A 20,394-nucleotide genomic window follows, 5' to 3' on the forward strand; every position below is an offset into this window, starting at 1 on the left:
ATCGCCATAAGACCTATCTGTGTAGGTGCGACGTAAAGCAAGTTGCAAAATTAAGATATGCAGTTCCGGGGAAAGAGCCTAAAATCGCTTGTATCTTTACTCGTTTTCTTTTTCATTCAAATCCTTGCCAAATTAACTTATTTACATAATTCTCTCGGTAATGTGTTCCTTGGTTCAACAGCCTCAGGCGTTTTTTTTTTAGAGTCCACACAGAATGTAGTTATAAGGACTTTAGTGAAACTCTCCATTGATTTACATTTGCGCTCGTAGTGGTGTTAAGTGAAACAATGCATTGACTCACATTATCGCTCGTAGTGGTAGAGAAAGGCAAACTGCTAATCTGATCTACCGGATAACGATGATTAAGAAAAGTTAAGAAAAGGATTGTAATTTTTAGGAATAAATAAAGAACATATTTTCGTAGTTCATTATATTTACCAAAAATTCGTAGCTAATATACCTAGGATGTTTTCAACATTGAGTTTCTTGCCTGAAGGTCTACAACTGTGGATTTTTCATTTTCCCCTTAATATATCCCAGAGTTCAGACGGCAATAGAGGTAGTAGTATTTTCGGCATTTTATTTACCTTCAACGTCGGTAGATGCAGAATGGGTTTCAGCCCACAAGTGGACACGGCTTCTCCATGGTTCAACAGTTCTGCACTCTGACCGGCCAACCGAGCAGAGGAGGGGTGGCCACGGCTCCACCGTGGCTCTACGCCTCTGTATTCGGGAGACGGGAAAGGGCTGGACCTCACGGATGGTTCCCACCGTCGGATGTCCTGAGAATCGTTTTCCGTGGTTTTCCATTCTCTTGCACTAAGGCGAATGCTGGGACATTTCCTAGTAGGCTATAGGCCACGGTCGACAACCCCCTCACTTTCTCCGAGCATCTCCTTCACCGTAACAAATCTCCCGGCCTGAGAGACGGCTTTACCGTCTAAGTCGCTCGCCTCCCCCTTCAGGGAGGAATGAAAACGTTTTAGTAGTAGTTACCTTCAAATAATATGGAACGAAAATCTTCTTGAACGTATTGGATACAATATTCTACTAGTCAATCCAGTATTTAACTCTTTTGATGATTATGCAACCATGGAACACGATTTCTACGATATTCAGTGCCATTCAAGCTGCTGTTCATAAAGCGCTGCTCCTCAGTCTAGGTGGTTAGCTTTAAGGAAGCGGGACAGAACCCGCACACAGACAAAATTCCCATACGCTGTTAGTGGAATGTAAAACCATTATTATTATTATTATTATTATTATTATTATTATTATTATTATTATTATTATTATTATTATTATTATTATTATTATTATACAGTTTGCTTTACGTCTCACGGACACAAATCTTATGGCGACGATGGGAAAGGAAACCGGTAGGAGTGGGAAGGAAAACAAACCCTGGCTTTAATTTAGGTACAACTCCAGCATTTGCCTATTTGCGAAAATGGAAAATCACGGACAACCACCACCAGGGCTGCCGACAAAGGGGCGGGGGGTTAGAACCCACTATCACCCGTATTATTATTATTATTATTATTATTATTATTATTATTATTATTATTATTATTATTATTACTGCGTAAAACTTAATCTAGTGTGCTCATTTATACCTTAGACTTAGTCTCTCTGCATTATATCTGTGGCCTCCGAAGAGGCGTGGTGCAGGTTTTCGACTTGACGCCGTATAGGCGACCTGCGCGTCCATAAGGATGGGGCACTACACACCCTGCCCCCGAGCCATCGGAATTAACCAATGGAGGTTTTAATCCCTGACACGGCCGGGAATCGAACCTGTGAGGCCTCAGGGCCAAAGGCCAGCACGCTAACCATGTAGCCATGGAGCCGGACATTATAACTGGTACATGTTTCCTTAGTCCATGAACACTGAGCAGGCTGAGTCATGATAGCAGTTGATGCGGAGCAATGTTTGACATGTACAAGATGTGTCAACATTCACTTATCAAACTTCTAGGGGTGATGGAAGAGACAAAAGCATACTTTTAGTGAAATAACCATTGGTCGGAAATCATTAAATGAAATACATTTTCAGATGGTTGAGGATAAAATTATTACATGCCAATTTAATTGCAATTATCTGTTCAGAATTGCATCCTTGTGCTTCAGTGTACATGCTCTCCAATAATGGTTATGGTACACGTTCACGGTATTTTTGCCCTTATGTGTTCTGAACCGAAACGACCTGCTTCGGCATCTATTGGGTGAAACAAATTTTGCTGCTAGGCTTTGAAGTTATGAGACCTTGGAAACATCCGCGATATCTTCCCACTCACGTTGTCGGAAACAGTGGGTTCAATTTCCGCAAATGCGGTGTTTCTGTCCGTAGATAAGGCAACCCCCAGCGTCCTGGAGTGCCTACGCTCCCACGTGCCCACGACATCCTCCCAGAAAACGAGCTGCTACCGCACCCTACCTCCATGGAATACACACCTCACCACCACGAACACTTCTCACTTGATACCCGCGATATCTGAAATTTAATAAAAATCTTCTCAACGTGATGCAGGTCGAGAGTTTGCTTTAAGCTTGCATTTGGGAGATGGTGGGTTCGAACCCCACCGTGGACAGATCTAAAGTTGGTATTCTTTGATTACTCATGCTCACACGAAACAAATGCCTGGGCTGTACCTTATATCGCATCACGGCCGCTTCTTTCCAAAACGAACCATTCGATGCTGTACGTTGGTGCGCGTTATACAACTAGTGAAAAAGAAAAAGAAAAAGAAAAAGAAAAAGAAAAAGAAAAAATCACAACAACAAAGTGGTGAGGAGCCTTAGAATGGAGTTCTTGGCACGTGATTCACATGCACATCTTCCTCTAAAGCTAGCTCACCGTTATTGGCCGTGTTCTAGGCATGGTAATATAAAGGTAGAAGGTAACTTCTTTTACAAAATGAGACTCTGTCAACCGCTAAACAAACAAGTTTTGTTTTGTATTTAGTAACCTACATACAACATTATTATAGAATGTTATCTCTTTAAGCGTTCAGTCTTCAAGCTTCTGTGAATTAATGAAGCGCCTCCACAATCCTCCATTTGCTCCTAGCTCCGTAGCCTCTTTTACTTCCGCATCTCTTATGGTGTCATTAAATCGTAAGTACTGAGTTTATTGAGTGTAACCGTCGTCCCCCCAATCCCGAGATTTTATAAGTTACATCACAGTAAATGATCTATCTGTTTATCGAACCCACTATCATCGAATTTTCAAGTTCTTTGAAATCATATAAGAAAAGACTGTGTAAAAGCTGTCACCTGGGCGACAGTCCTAATTGCCGATCAGGGGTGTTTGACTGACTGATTTGGACCTGCGAGAAATCAGTTCGTGCGTCATTCCCTCTTTCATTTCGTGTAAATGTAAAGGGAATGTAATCAGATAATTCATTATTGTTTACTCTAATCTAAAGTATATTTAAACGATAATCAGACTTAGCACCCCTCTGCGTCTCCATCTATCAGGTTCGTTCCGAAGTACGTGGTGTTTGCTGGCTTTGCGGATTTATTACAAGTGGTTTGGAGTTTGCTCATACATTCCTTATTCCTACGATATGTTCTATAATTTTCTTAAAGCAGTCTCCTTAATTCTAACATATATGCAGCAATCGAATTGCAGTTTTGCGTGAATGTAGTTGAACCACTGGAACTGGCTGGCTTCGGAACGTACGGGAATGACGATCTTTTTTCTTTTGTAGTATTTCAAGACCTCCGCTGCTCCATCACGAGGTCGGTAGATGCAGAGTGGTCCACCAGCTCTGCACTCAGACCGGCCAACCGAAGAGAGGAGGGACGGCCACGGCTGTACCGTGGCTCTACCCCTACGCATTCGTGAGACGGGACAGGACTGGACCTCACGGCTGGCCCCAACCGTCCGCTGTCCTGAGAATGGTTCTCCGAGGTTTTCCATTCTCCTGCACTAAGGAGAATGTCGGGACATTTCCTATTATAGGCCGCGGCAGCCAACCCTCTCACATTTTCCGAGCATCTCCTTCACCGCAACAAATCTCCCGGCCTGAGAGTCGGTGTCACCGTCTAAGAGGCCCGCCTCTCCCTTCAAGGGAGGAATGAAAATATTTTAGTAGTAGTAGTAGTCCATCGCGATAACATGCAGGTAGATGATACGCATAGGTCTAATATATATTCTTATTTACTAGCGTCTAGTCGAGCCTTCCCACGGGCGGGATTCTTTCCTGTTCGGTATGAGCTTCAACCGTTAGTAGCTCGCGCTTTCTATCCCGTGAGACAACGGTAGTTCTTCAGTGCTCCGTGCGAATGTGAAGATAAAATTCGAAATTAAGAGGACAAATTGGTGCGAATATTCGTTTATAGGAAGGGGAGTTAGGAATTGGAACAATTTACCAAGGAGATGTTCAATAAATTTCCAAATTCTTTGCAATTATTTAAGAAAAGTCTTAAAAAACAAACGATAGGGAATCTGCCACCTAGACGACTGCCCTAAATGCACATCAGTGGTGATTGATTGATTGATTGATTGATTGATTGATTGATTGATTGATTGATTGATTGATTGATTGATTGATTGATTGATTGATTGATTGATTGATTGATTGATTGATTGATTGATTGATTGATTGATTGATTGATTGATTGAACAGGATACTCGGCGCTGGACGGGTGAGCACCTCGGCCGCGTGCTCGAATTGCTCCTTTAACACGCACAAGGAGCGCCGTTTTCTGGTGTATTATGTCGGAAATTTAATTCTAAATTCCTTATGTTTGTAAGACTAACAGTTTAGCCGTTATTTAGGCAGTAATAGGCTTCGTATTCAATTTTAAGAGTCCCAGGCTTGTTTCGCATTTTCTTTCGCTTCATGACCGTAGTGTTAAGCGCTGGAAATTTGTAAACTGTGATGCTGGATTTAGAATGTTAAACTAGTAGTATTTCTTGTAATACTTTCTTTCCATGGAACTACTTGTTGTATTCTTGTTCTTGTAGTTGTTGTTGTTGTTGTTGTTGTAGGGTAATTATATTTTAACTTTACTTTATTATCACACTACTGTAAGTGGCCATTGCCACCGGGATATTTAGCAATTGCGATGTATTTGTTAACAATAATAATAATAATAACAGCAATAATAATAATAATGACCAGATTAACACCTAACTGATGGACCTGGGTGTTAGGGACCTTAGGGAAATGTATTTTTATCAGTGTCAGAATGTGTGTGACAGCACTCTGCCGCACCTTCCCGTTGTCTCCTAGTTCTCAGTTGCCTTTCCGTCTGGGACACCATTGGGCGTGCGTCTCTTAGTTTTGCTTCTATAACGATGGTTGCGTCCCGAGGATCCAAGTGCACATTTAGTGATCTTTTTGGTATTAAAACCACATTTATTACTTTCGTTTCGTTCCGCTTGTTTGCAGAAAAGTGAGTAAGGAAAGCATTACAGATGCTCGAAAGTCTAAATGAACAACTAGACAGTAATATCAATGACATAAGTGGAAGTGACAGTGACTGTGTGTTATTGGTTACCTGCCTAGCCTAGTTTCGTATTCCTGGAAAGTGAATAAGAGCAGTAATATTGTCGTTTGGTATTCCTCCACGAACAATGGGTGCCTTTGATGGCTTGAATCTGTTCCTACCATAAAGATAAACAACAGCGGGTTATCATAACTGTCATATTCAGAAATAAGATTATTTTGAGTATAATGTTCTGAAAAGACGATAGTGTTGAATCTCTCGTAAGAAATGCTTGCAGAAATGTTGATAGTGAAGTTTAACGGTACGTTTGATTTATCTTTATCTTGGAAAAACTACTTATTTCGAGTTTAAATGAACACGTACAGTTGTATCACTAAATATGTATAGCAGATAGAAATTATTTTGTGTATGTATGTTTTTCAATTTTATTTTTGCAGTTGTGATTATCCTTGCATATAACTACTGTAGAAGACAATTACAAGTAATGAACATATATTCTGTAGAGTAATAATAAACCACGCGCAAGTGTGAGCTTGCATTCGGGAGATAGTGTGTTCGAACCCCACTGGGCGCAGGCCTGAAGAGGGTTTTGCGTGGTTTGCCATTTTCATATCTTAATTAAGGCGACGGCTGCTTCCTTCCCACTCGTGTCCTTTCCTATCCCATCGTCGCCATAAAACATACATGTGTCGGTGCGACGTAAAACAACTTGTAAAACAGAATAATAATAATAATAATAATAATAATAATAATAATAATAATAATAATACATCATTAAATGTAAAATGGTTAAATCTCACCCACTGGTTTCCTTATACTAAATAAATACCTTGTAAAAACCAAACTACTGACCTCGATAGCTGCAGTCGCTTAAGCGCGGCCACTATCCGGTATTAGTGAGATAGTGGGTTCGAACCCCACTGTCGTCAGCCCTGAATATGGTTCTGCGTGGTTTCCCATTTTCACACCAGGCAAATGCTGAGGCTGTACCTAAATTAAGGCCATGGCCGATTCCTTTCCACTCCTAGCCCTTTGCTCTCCCATCGTCGCCGTAAGACCTACTTGTGTAGGTGCGACGTAAAGCAACTTTTAAATAAATAAATAAATAAATAAATAAATAAATAAATAAATAAATAAATAAATAAATAAATAAATAAATAAATAAATAAATAAATAAATAAATAAATAAATAAATAAATAAATAAATAAATAAATAAATACATACATAAATAAATAAATAAACCAAACCCCATGGCGAAAAAACCCCGAAGGACCTTGGCTTACCAAGCGACCGCTGCTCAACCCGAAGGCCTGCATATTACGAGGTGTCGTGTGGTCAGCAAAACGAGTCCTCTGGGCCGTTATTCTTGGCTTTCTAGACTGCTGTCGTTATCTCACCGTCGCACAGCTCCTCAAATGTAATCACGTAGACTGAGTGATCTCGAACAGCCCTCAGAATCATGTAAAAATCCCTGACTTGGCCAGGAATCGAACCCGGGACCTCCGGGTAAGAGGCAGCCGTGTTACATATCTGTGGTACCAGTTGGGGGTTAAGCGACAGCGTGAAGTAGCAGCTATAAGCTTGCCAAATTTGAGCTCATTCGGTCCAATATTTGTGGCTTTTTTTTTTCTGGCGTATGACCTCCGTGGAGACCTGATATAGGTCTTTCGAATTGACACTTACAGGTGACTGCGTGTCCGTGAGGATGTATCTCATTATTGAAGACACAACCAGTCCCCGAACCGTAGTAATTAACCAATTCCAGGCCGGGAATCGGGATCCCTTGGCCAGCACGCTAACCATTTAGCCATGAAGCCGGACTATTTTACCCGAAGAAAAAAACAAAGCGATCAACATTATATTAGTAAGTTTGACGTGACGTAAGAAGTGGAGATCTTTGTACAATAATGGAGGACTTGGCGCTGTTATGACGTACGACACTGAATTGAGCTGTACGTCATACTGCCGATGAGATCAGCAATGACCTGATGTCGGGAAGGAGAACTGCGCTACAAGCGTTAATTGTGTTGAAATAGCAGGTTTATAATGGGCGAGTGACACTTGCAGCTTCGCTATATGATTTTCTATACAGCTTGTTACAAAGTAGCCTAGTCATCTGATCGTTGCTTCACTTCCTGTGGAGGTACACCTGCTGACGTGCTTGGGAGTGGATCAACTAGGCTCTTGTAAACCGTTCTGTAACAGGTGTTACCCGAAGAAACAGGGCAGAGCTGATTTCCTCTTTGATTATGAATGACTTCAAGGACACATCTCAAACTTGTCGCAGCCAGCATGTATGAGCTTTCTCTTTCGCAGTTCCAGCTCAGTTATATCAGGAAAGTACATTATAATACATTTCCATAATAATAATAATAATAATAATAATAATAATAATAATAATAATAAGATCGCCTACCCGAATAAGCCAGCTTGGGGACAGTTTAACAGGACTGTTGCATAAGTAGGACAAATCATTCGCATAAAGTAGATCGCAGAAAACTCTGGTGAATATATTGATTTGTAAATCAGAGAATTGAAGATTGGAAATCATTACCTGCTTCTGTCTTTGAACCTTATCCCAAAAAATGTAAAATGCTTCAAGAATAGAATCAGCATTCTGTACATTGTGCGCACATTTCTGTGTGATGGTGTCATGTTTTAATGCAACACTCAATACATTGTAAATTGTAGTCCTTAGGCATCTGAATTATTTAAGGTATATGTGAATATGTATATGAACGTGCTGTATTTACAGTGCTAAGATAATGGTCAGTAATTGGACCGCTCAATTTATTGTATGTCATAGTGTAAAATCTTGAAATATTTTAAGTACGTGTGAATTTTTTTATTGCAGTGTTGTAATGTTAGGCCAGTAGTAAGCCCACATATTATAGTATTGTAAGCCGTAGTGTTAAGCATTGGAAATACTTTAGTAGTCATCTGATCGTTGCTTCACTTCCTGTGGAGGTACACCTGCTGACGTGCTTGGGAGTGGATCAACTAGGCTCTTGTAAACCGTTCTGTAACAGGTGTTACCCGAAGAAACAGGGCAGAGCTGATTTCCTCTTTGATTATGAATGACTTCAAGGACACATCTCAAACTTGTCGCAGCCAGCATGTATGAGCTTTCTCTTTCGCAGTTCCAGCTCAGTTATATCAGGAAAGTACATTATAATACATTTCCATAATAATAATAATAATAATAATAATAATAATAATAATAATAATAATAATAAGATCGCCTACCCGAATAAGCCAGCTTGGGGACAGTTTAACAGGACTGTTGCATAAGTAGGACAAATCATTCGCATAAAGTAGATCGCAGAAAACTCTGGTGAATATATTGATTTGTAAATCAGAGAATTGAAGATTGGAAATCATTACCTGCTTCTGTCTTTGAACCTTATCCCAAAAAATGTAAAATGCTTCAAGAATAGAATCAGCATTCTGTACATTGTGCGCACATTTCTGTGTGATGGTGTCATGTTTTAATGCAACACTCAATACATTGTAAATTGTAGTCCTTAGGCATCTGAATTATTTAAGGTATATGTGAATATGTATATGAACGTGCTGAAATTACAGTGCTAAGATAATGGTCAGTAATTGGACCGCTCAATTTATTGTATGTCATAGTGTAAAATCTTGAAATATTTTAAGTACGTGTGAATTTTTTTATTGCAGTGTTGTAATGTTAGGCCAGTAGTAAGCCCACATATTATAGTATTGTAAGCCGTAGTGTTAAGCATTGGAAATACTTTAGTAGAGTGTGACCTTGTATATGATGATGCTGGATTTAGAATGTTGAACTAGCAGTATTTCTTCTGATATTTCCTTTCCATGGAATCGCTTGTTGTACCCTTGTTGTTGTGTAATTATATTCTTACTTTATTATCACACTAGTGTTAGTGATCATTGCCGCCGGGATATTTCCCAATTGCGATGTATTTGTTAATAATAATAATAATAATAATAATAATAATAATAATAATAATAATAATAATAATAATAATAAGGGTACCGCCTCCAACCCCGAAAATCCACAGAAAAATTATCTAATATTGCGGCAGACCTCAGGAAAATAAGGCTAAAATTTGATGGACATATTAAGAGGCTTTCAGAAACCAGATTAATCCACTAAGTTCTTGAAAGAGTTGATAAACTGAAGAATTTCCCTTGGGTACAACAAACAAAAGTGGACATGACGAACGCACAAATTAAACCTGAATAAATTTTGAATTTATATGTATATACAAAGAAAATAGACGAGTGGGAAGTTGCTCCAGAGAATGAAGTACCAAAAAGAGCAGGTACCAAGCGGACGGAAGAAAGGAAGAGGATCTTTAGTCAACAAATGAAAGCATCTTGGATCCTCCGCAAACGAAATCATAAATAAACCTTCGTGTGTTCCGAAAGGGACCACTTACGCATAATAATAATAATAATAATAATAATAATAATAATAATAATAATAATAATTAGAGGCACTTTTTGCATCCGAAACCCTTATAACTGGCGGCAGGTTACAAATAAAAGAAAAGAACGATAAGCATAATGCGATAATTCCCAGGACAAAACTACGAGAACAGAATGTAGATGAAAAGAAGCCCACCGAAAATGTATCGAATCAAGGAAAAATATCACAGATACAGTTGGAAAACGGGGATTAAAATTCTACGAACACCGACACAGAATGAATAACGACAGGCCAACAAAGAAACTTCAAATACCACTATCCCTTAAAAATTGCAACAATTGGTTAGTGGAAATAAACGCAGATATAGAAGAAATTGGTATTACGAGGAAACCAATTAAGATAGAACAAAATTTAGAACCTTAGTTAGCAGACATAAATTTGCACAGAAATCTAAGAGAAAACTTGCAGAATGGACAGAAGAATGAAGAAAGTCACTCAGTGAGCGAATTAAGAGATGTTGGGAGGGAACAAATGCAGCATTGTACTGAACACGTTCAAGCGCGCTCCTTAGCTGCGCATCAAAAGGAATTAATAACAATAACAATAATATTCGTATAGCACGTATAAGTCATTACTGCATAGGCCTACGATGACGACTACGGCAGCTTGTGCCTATGAGTGAGACGACTGTCGATAAGCGTAGAAAATATCTTATACAGGGTGAAGCGAAATTCGCGCACTCGGGCGTCGCAGCGCGACTCCTCACATGTCAGCAATAAAAAATGTCTGAAACATAAGTTCGTCCTGCGAGTATATCCGGGAGAAAAAGGTCGTTGAAGAGTTGCAATCTGGCAATACTGTAACCACATGTAGGGTAACTACCTCTGTCAGCACTGAATAGCCGTGATGTACAGTTGTAGCAATGGATAGAGTTTTGGGTTAACATGCAGGAGGTCGAGGGGTCGATTCTGGGTTGAGGCGTATGTTTTTTAGATCGTAAATGCAGTCCAGGTGGGTTGGTATCTGGCATCTTAATCGTCAACAGCGATTGCAGCGGGTTCTCTAGAACTGGACGAACATTCGTTTTCATTTGTCAGCTTTGAAAGACGCCCTTTCCACGTCATGGGAGTGAATTTATTCACACCATATCATCTACTAGATGCGTTACAACGTGTTCAGCGTTACTAAATTTTGTAAATGTAGGATACATGTGACCTAAGAAAACGGTGTCTTACTGTGTTACAGTATGTAATGTCCGATGGAAATTAGCAAATAAAAAACCACCTCAACCCAGGATCGAACCCTCGACCTCCTGCATGCTAATCCAAAACTCTATCCACTGCACCAACTGCACAGCATGACTATTGTATGCTGACAGAGGTAGTTACCCTACATGTGGTTACAGTGTTGCCAGATTGCCACTCTTAAACGACCTTTTACTCCCAGATATACTCGCAGGACGAACTTTTGTGAGAGACATTTTGTTATTGCTGGCATGTGAGGAGTCGCGCTGCGACGCCCGAGTGCGCGAATTTCGCTTCACCCTGTATATTGATCGAGACACCTGCCATGTCTTGACCGGGTCCATTGCTTCTCATATCAATAGCTCCTCAGTTGAATCTGTATCAATTTGAGTGAACCTCGTCTCGTGCCAGAACTCAGTGCAGGATTAAAATCCTATCACGAGCCAGGAACCGAACTCTGGTTCTCCGGCTAAGCTGCAAACATGCTATCCCTACACTACAGTTCTCATTAATAATAATAATAATAATAATAATACCGAGGTAGTTGGCTGTGCGGTTCAGGCTGTGTAGCGATCAGCTTTGATCTGTAAGATGGTGGGCTCGAACCCCACTGTCGGCAACCCTGAATATGGTGTTCGGTGATTCCCATTTTCACAGCATACAACTGCTCTATCTGAAGGCTATGCTTGCTTTAAGGGATTAACATTAATAGTTGCTGAAACAAATTTCTGCTGACGAGTATTTGGAGGGATAACGCTATCTCCTACAACATAACCTACATTGCATTGATGATGAGAGGCCGTAGGTTGCATGTCGGTGGACTAGTCACGCGTTCTTCAGCCAGTAATTTGAACAGTTGTGGGATGAAGAGCTCTCTTGATGGCTTGTTTACGTAATGGCCTATTCTGTCGGAGCTGTTTGTGTGGGAATAGCCTGCTCTCGTCCTCCGTCATTTAGACTGTCCATGATACCTCGATAGCCGTGCATTCAAGGACGCGTAAAAGGAAAGAACTAGGTAATATAAAATGTGCGAGGGATTTTAGAGCCATAAAATTGTTCAGTGTTTTTGTGTGGATTCCTCACAAATTTTCCCTCATATTCCAGATATTGGGTTGGTACCCTATCCAGAAGGCTTTTTTTATTATTTTCATATTTTCCGTTATTTGTGCACGGAAGTTGATTTGTTTGATAACAGCTTCTCAGACTTCGGGCGCTCCGCAATTGGCATTAAAATTTATTTATTTATTTATTTATTTATTTATTTATTTATTTATTTATTTATTTATTTATTTATTTATAAATAGTAAAAAGATCTTTGAAATATTGTTCCTGCTGAAATCATGAGAAGGGAGCTAGCGTAACCAAATGTCTGACCGAAGAGCTCTTTTTTCCAGGCTTCCTGATCCTGACCGACCCCATCCACCGTGCGTGCCTGCCTCTTTCCCTGAGGCTCCAGGTGTTTTATTTCTGGACCGACGGTGGAAACGGCGTCGCTCAGCTTAGTGAGACCAACCAGGGAGTTGTCTGATACGCGAGATAGTGGGCCATGTTCAGAGAGCTAAGCATTACGGCTACGGATCAGCGTGAATATCATCTGGTTGGGTAGCAGTTGTCTTAGCAGTCAGGGTCCTTAATGGGGCGTTGCACCACGATGTCTTTAATATTTTTAATAGTTCCTTCAGTTACCATAGATTTTAAGAGCGCGACGGAGAGGATAACCTCGATAGAACGGGTATGGATGGCAGAGATGTTCAGAGAGGGTTGATGAACAGAGAAAACTTTTCGGCATCGACTGTGTGGAGAATGTTTGTTGTTTGAGTACGGAATGATACGAGGACGGAGAAGTTACCCGATGGGTGGACTATGTCACGACAGCAGGAAGCTACCAGAAAATAAAGAGGATGGCGGAAGAGAAGATTGCGCGGGAAACTGCTGTCTGAAGACCTGCGTTAGGGCACAACAGTATGTAAGTAGGCTACATGCTTTAAGAGACAACAGGAGTTCTTGAACATGTTGGTTGTAAATGCCTGAATTGCCAGCGACCTAAGCCTGAACTGAAGTCGGTATCTTGGAATTGAAGTCGGTATCATGGGAACAGAAGGACAACGACTAACCGAGTATGCAAGTGAGCTATTGTTTTCTGGCTTTTTTTCTTCCACAACGCGCTATTTTCATCAGTTACTAGTTGTTCAGAAATAAATTGTTGTAACTTGAAAATAACAATCATTTACGAGAGAATTCTAAGAACATAGTTAGCTTTTTGATGTTCAAGTTGTTGCAGATGAGAATTCGATTATGTACTGTGTTAGCAAGTGTATATGAAAGTACTTTAAATCATGTAGCATACAAAATATAGGATATTTGAAACTGGGTGTCGATATAGCCTATATTGCTCGTTGGCCTGGTAAATATCACGGAAAACAACACACGTTATTGTCATTATTGGGTCACGTAGCTATCACCCTGCATTCTGGAGACAGTAGGTTCGGAACCCAGTGTCGGCAATCGTTGTTATCCAATTTTAAAACCAGGCAAATGCTGGGGCTGTACCTTATTTAAGGTTAAGGCTTCATTCCCGCTCCTAGCCTTTCCTATTTCATTGTCACCGTAAGACATGTAAGTCGGTGCGACGTAAAGCAAATTGAACATGTAGGGAGTAAATGCCTGAATTGCCAATTATTATTATTATTATTATTATTATTATTATTATTATTATTATTATTATTATTATTATCATGAAGCAAGTCTCCGTGGCTCAGGTAGCAGCGCGCCGGCTCCCACCGCTCGGTTTCTTGGTTCAAATCCCGGTCACTCCATGTGAGATTTGTGCTGGACAAAGAGGAGACGGGACAGCTTTTCCTCCTGGTACTCCGTTTCTTCCAGTCATATTTCATTCCAGCAACTCTCCAGTATAATTTCGTTTCATGTGTCAGTCATTAATCATTGTCCCAGAGGTGTGCGACAGGCTTCGGCAGCCGGCACAGTTCCCATCCTCGCCGCTAGATGGGGCTTCATTCGTTCCATACCTGATCCGGCCGAAAGACTGGAAACAGGTTGTGGGTTTTCATTATTATTATTATTATTATTATTATTATTATTATTATTATTATTATTATTATTATTATTATTATTATTATTTGTACGATAAAACACAAGGCTGACAATTACAATAGTTACAGTAACAGCAGGTATCTTGGTCGTCGTACGGCGAAAGGACCCACGGAGACTTCTTATCGCAACATCATGCGAGAAATGCTCGACTGACTGTTGGGTAAGGCAATCCGTGCGGAACCGCGTTATTAGGCTGTCCATTACCCTTAGTTAGTACGCTTCATTGCCTCCCAGCGATCAGCGCTGGGGGAGTGCTGGGTTTGGATCTCTTTCAAGCTTCTATTGAGGATGAATTCGTGTCGCACACGGTGTATGTGGCCAGACCCCGTATTCGTTATAATGTATGAACATGTGTATACATACTTTGTAATGCTTCATTTCACTTCTCAACTGTAGAAGGTGCTTGTAACGTTTCCACAGAATATTGACCATAACTTCCATAGGACTGGATTACCATATACTAACATGTTCACGGCAAGAAAATCTCCATTAGCTGTCGAGTTCCATTCGGGTTATAGTGGGTTCGAATCCCACCGTTGGCAGCGCAGAATATGGTTTTCTGTGGTTTCCCCATTTTCACACCAGGCAAATGCTGGGCCTGTAGCCCGTTCCCATCTTTCCATCGCCGAAAACTTTCAGTGCGTTAGTGCGACGTGAAACAAGTAGGAAAGAAATGCCTATTGGGATAAAATGCCCATTGGAGTTGTTATATGTTGGGTATTCAGCCCGAAGGCTAGTTTGACCTCCACAGCTCCGCCAATAGGTGTCATAGATAGCATAGGCGTCAATGAAGAGGCATACTAGGGAAATGAGGAGTGAGGTAGTTTCCCGTTGCTTTCTTCAACGAGCCTGAAGTTGCTATTACATATCAGTCTGCCAAACCGACCCTGTGAGTGACATTTTCGCACCATTCGTAACAGGGACTGGCTGCATAAGTAATGATGTTACTAGCATCACACATACCTCGGTCGCTTTCATATTTCCAAAGCCAAGGATGAGACTGAGACAGGTCAGTGAAAGTAACAAATTTATTCTAGCCCATACCGGAAGACATAGCGCACTGTAAAAACTACATCTCACCAGCAAAGGCATAGAAATATCCATGTGAAAAAGATACCCGTGGTTATTTATTTTTTACTTGCTTAATTGTTATATAACTTGTTAAAATTAAACTGTTCTTCAGCGGGCACAGCTCCCGGTTTGAGGTGAAAATCATTTTCTCGTTGAGAGGTGAGGATTTCTCCGTTCCATACATGAGTATTATAATTCCTCATAATTTAAAGTATTTGTCTTTTATTCGTGATGTAGATTATATTTAGAGTTTCTTAGTTGGCGTGTGTCCAACGTTTGCTTGGATAATTTGTGTCCGTACTTGTTCCATTATTACAAAAGTGCTCGTTCTAAAACTGTACCAGATGAATCATCATACCTTTACGACATAGAGAACGTTATAGGATTGTGGAACTGTAGACATTTAACTGTGAATATTCATACCAAGTGGACATTATGCAACTACGGACATTTTGACGTTTTATCTTCAACATTATTTCATGGATGTTTTGACGCACGGACTCTCTGTTCTTGGACTTAAAGACTGGTAATCCTTATAAGTGTTCTTGAGCGTCTGCTTCTACTTTTCTGGCAGTAGTGCCATCTATCATTAATTAAAGAATGGAAGAGAAAAATTAACAACTGTTTGCAATTATGGCTGAACATACAGAAGTTAAGACAACCCCTTTCTTGTCACTTTTACGAGTACATCAGCTCACGAGGAATTCGCGATTTGATAAAATTAATCGGTCGTCGGTACTTCACGAAGACATTCTCTGAAAATCCCTAAATTATGTATCAAAGCTCACCGAAAAATTGCGTTTTATTTATCCCAGAACCTCATTGTAAAACACATTTGTGGTATTGCCTCTCGGAGCTAAGCTGACCAGGCTGACAGAGCTAACTCTGGAACAAGCGACATGGAAATGTACATGTGATAAACAGTCCTCTCTCAAGTCGAAAAAGAAGGTTTCTTTATTTTGAAAGGAGATTCCAAACACCAATTTTAACGTCTAAAAGAATTCAACCACATTTTCGGTTCTTCCTCCCCCACCCCCGCAATTTAAGTGAACATTCGCAGAACTTTCCGATACATACTCATTTTACAAATTTACCGCATTTTCACTTTTTATCCCCTCTTAAGTGGATTTTCTGATAACAAAAAATATCTTTAGGTACTTCGTTTTTAAAGGAGATTCCAAATATCAATGTTTACATCTGTAACGTATTATGTATATGAGATGTACTCGTTTTAAAAATTCACACAATTTTTCACTTCATTTCACCCCACTTAAGTGGATTTTCAGAAAACAAAATTTACACATTTCCTTATTTTTAAAGCAGATTCCAAATGCCAATTTTCATGTCTGTAAACTCTTCAGTTTTGGAGATATAAATATCCTCATAACAAGTATTTAACCACTTTTTCACCTTTTTTCACCCCTCCTCCTGTATCGGATTCTCTGGAAACAAAAATACGCTTCTCTTTATTTTTACAGAAGATTCCAAACACCATTTTTTGCGTCTGTAAACTGTTAAGTTATTGAGATATAGATATACAAATTGAAATATTTTACCCCCTTTTCATCCGTCAGCAACGGAATATCCAAAAATCCTCCCTTAGGGAGCAGCTAAACTGTAATACAAATGTATCCCCAAAATTTCATTTCTTTATGTTCAATAGTTTAGGCTCGGCGATGATGAATCAGTCAGTCAGTCAGTCTGGACATAGACTAGCAGTTACCCACGGCGTCGCTCGCGTGGATTTCCTAATTTGATAAAAGTAATCGTTCCTCGGCACTGTACTAAGACATTATCTGAAAATCCCTCAAGTATAAAAACTCACCCAAAAATTGAGTTTCATTTACCCCAGAAAATCTTTGTAAACTGCGTTTGTGGTATTGCGACCATGCGACATAGAAGTGTACATGTAAGAAACAGCCTTGTCACAAGTCGGAAAAAAAATACATGTTTACTTTTAAAGGAGATTTCAAATACCAATTTCCACATCTGTAACATTTTCATTTTTTACGATATAGGTATCCGCATAAAAAATAATTCAACTGATTTTTCACTTCCTTTCACCACCGCGAAGTGTCATTTCCGATAACAAAATGTACATGTTCCTGTATATTTGGAGGACTTTCTAAGTAGCATGTTTCTTGTCTGTAACATGTTATGTCCTTGACGTATACTGTAGATGTATCGGTACTTGTTTTAAAAATTCACCCACTTGTTCAATTTTTTTCAGCCCCTTAACTGGATTTTCCAAAAACAAAAAATATACGTGTTTCATTATTTTTAAAAGAGAATCCAAATACCAGTTTTCACGTCTGTACGTTTGTAACACAATCAGTTTTTGAGATATGTTCTCATAAAAATAATTCAGCATCTTCTTCACTTCATTCCACCCCTTTTCCCCTTAAGTAGACTTTCCGAAAACAAAAAATACGTGTTTCTTTATTTTCACGTCTGTAACAGGTTCAGTTTTTAATAAGTAGCCTCCTAAAAAGAATTCAACTCCTTCTTTACTGATTTCCAAAGCCCCTTAAATCGATTTTCTGGAAACAAAAAAATGCATGTTTATTTTTAAAGGAGATTCAAAATAGCGATTTTCTCGTCTGCAACATCTTTAGTTTTCGACATATGCTTATTTTAAAAAATCACAGCCTTTTTCCGTTTGCCTTAACAAATTATCTGTGTTTCTTTACATGTACAGGAGATTCCAAATACCAGTTTTCAAGTCTGGAACATGTTACGTGTCTGAGATATATTTTAGGCCCAGATATATTCATTTTAAAATACAATAATAATTGTTTGTCACTCCCGTTCACCCTACTATTCATTGGATTTTTAAAAACAAAAAATACATGATCCTTTATTTTTAAAGGTGATTCAAAATACCAATTTCATGTCTGTTACATCTTCACCTTTTGAGATATAACTATCCTCGTAAAATGTATTCAACCCCTTTCCCCATTTTAACCCCCCTTAGTGGGATTTTCCGCAAACAAAAAATACGTGTTGTAACTGTTCAAATCCCGCTGCAAGCATTCATCTGTGTTATTATTATTATTATTATTATTATTATTATTATTATTATTATTATTATTATTATTATTATTATTATTATTATTATTATTATTATTGTTGTTTGATTCAATTCTGTAATCAGATTTCGCTATGTATTAATAAATTATCGCTTGCTTTATTGTATTTAATTTATTGTGTATATATGTGTGTGTATGTTTTAGCATTAAAATCATGTAGAGTGAGACTGCCTAATATCAGATATGGATATATTTTGTAAAATAACTTCAAAACATTGCAACATATGGTGAAATACTGTTACAGTAACTGTCGAGTCATCGCTCTGTCATTGTAGGCATTTAGACTGTGAGATAATTTTTGGGAGTTTCTACTTTGCTTGAGGCTATTTCATCACTATATGTAATACTTTGGAGCTGGGTGGGAGTTAATCATATACTCTTTTAGAAATGATGTGTGTATGACAACTTATGTCTATACTAGCAAGATACTCGTGCTTCGCTACGGTATTATACTGAAATTTATAATTGAATGCTTAACGTTTTATAAATAATCCGCCGAAATTCGCGATCTGACTCGTTTTCTGAGAGAATCCACCAAAATTCGTGATCTGACTCGTTTTTTGAGAGATTACGACAAAGTTCCTCCAATTTTCATTCTTTATTTCCAACAATCGATTTCGTACTTCCCTGGCTAGGTCTAGGTATTCCACCCGGACAGTTGGGTCCCTAATTATTTGGCATCTTTTCCTATGAACATTTTTAATATGGATCAAATCCTTCAGAAGATCCTGCGTGGTGTCGTCTTGGATGCCTTGGCGGTTCTGAACCCGCGGCCGGACTGCATTCGTAGTCATTACCCGACCAGGACCCGTTTCCAGTGCGGTCTGCACATTTGCACGACGGTCCAGAACATTATTATTATTATTATTATTATTATTATTATTATTATTATTATTATTATTATTATTATTATTATTATTATTATTATTATTATTATTATTATTATTATTATTATTATTATTCTGGACTCCGCATCAAGATCCAAGACCGCTACATGGCGGTAAATTTCATCTGCTGCTATTGTCATTGATAACAATGTTGGCAGCACCATTGTCGCGCATAGGCAAGTGCGCGGGATTTCTGGCGATACGAATGATATTCTTCCGTGCATTATTGACCTTATTATAGAGGTGAAAATTTGCACCGTTAATGTCATTCCTATCGTTTATTTCTAATGTGTTTATATTTTTATTTATATGCCAGGAGAATCTACTGTAGACTAATCTAAGAACGTTCTCCAAAGGAAAAGATGGCTCTTGAAAACGAACCCAGGAAAGATTAAAAATCATCGGTTTATGATCAGAATAAGTACATTGAAAATCTACAGCCTGTTTCCAGTCATTCGACCGGGTCAAGAATGGAATGAATGAAGCCCCATCTAGCGGCGAGGATGAGAATTATGCCGGATGCCGAAGCCTGTCACACTCCTCTGGGGCAATGATTAATGAATGACAAATGAAATGAAATGATATTGGAGGGTGTTGCTGGAATGAATGATGACAGGGAAAACCGGAGTAACAGGATAAAAACTTGTCCCACCACCGCTTTGTCCAGCACAAACCTCACATTGAGAGACCAGGATTTGAACCACGGAATCCAGCTGTGAGAGGCCGGCGCACTGCCGCCTGAGCAACGGAGGCTCCTTCTAAGTACATTATGAACAGTAAAATCAATTGGTCTCACCTCCTTTTACACCCCACCGCCGTTAAGTTTATTTACCCCCCCCCCCAAAAAAAAGAAGGCGTGTTTCTTTATGTTTAAAGGAGATTCCCAACACCAATGTTCACGTCTATTACCTCCAGTTTTGAAATATAAGTATCCCCATAAAAATAATTCACTTATTTTGCATTTCCTTTTACACTCCTTCCCCCTCCCCTAAGTGAATTTTCCGGCAAAAATACGTGTTTCTTTAATAGTAAAGGATCTTCTGAATACCAATTAGCACGACTCTAACTTCTTCAGTTTATGATTTATGTGTCCTCATGAAAGGAATTCAACTCC

General features: G+C 39.2%; 1 protein-coding gene across 1 annotated transcript in view; it reads left to right on the forward strand.

The window, feature by feature from the left end:
• LOC136864933 (uncharacterized) overlaps nucleotides 1-20,394 on the forward strand; it is a 749,634-nt gene that overhangs the window by 285,613 nt on the left and 443,627 nt on the right. The window lies entirely within an intron of this gene.

Source organism: Anabrus simplex, chromosome 2, assembly GCF_040414725.1.
Source record: "Anabrus simplex isolate iqAnaSimp1 chromosome 2, ASM4041472v1, whole genome shotgun sequence".
Lineage (NCBI taxonomy): Eukaryota > Metazoa > Arthropoda > Insecta > Orthoptera > Tettigoniidae > Anabrus > Anabrus simplex.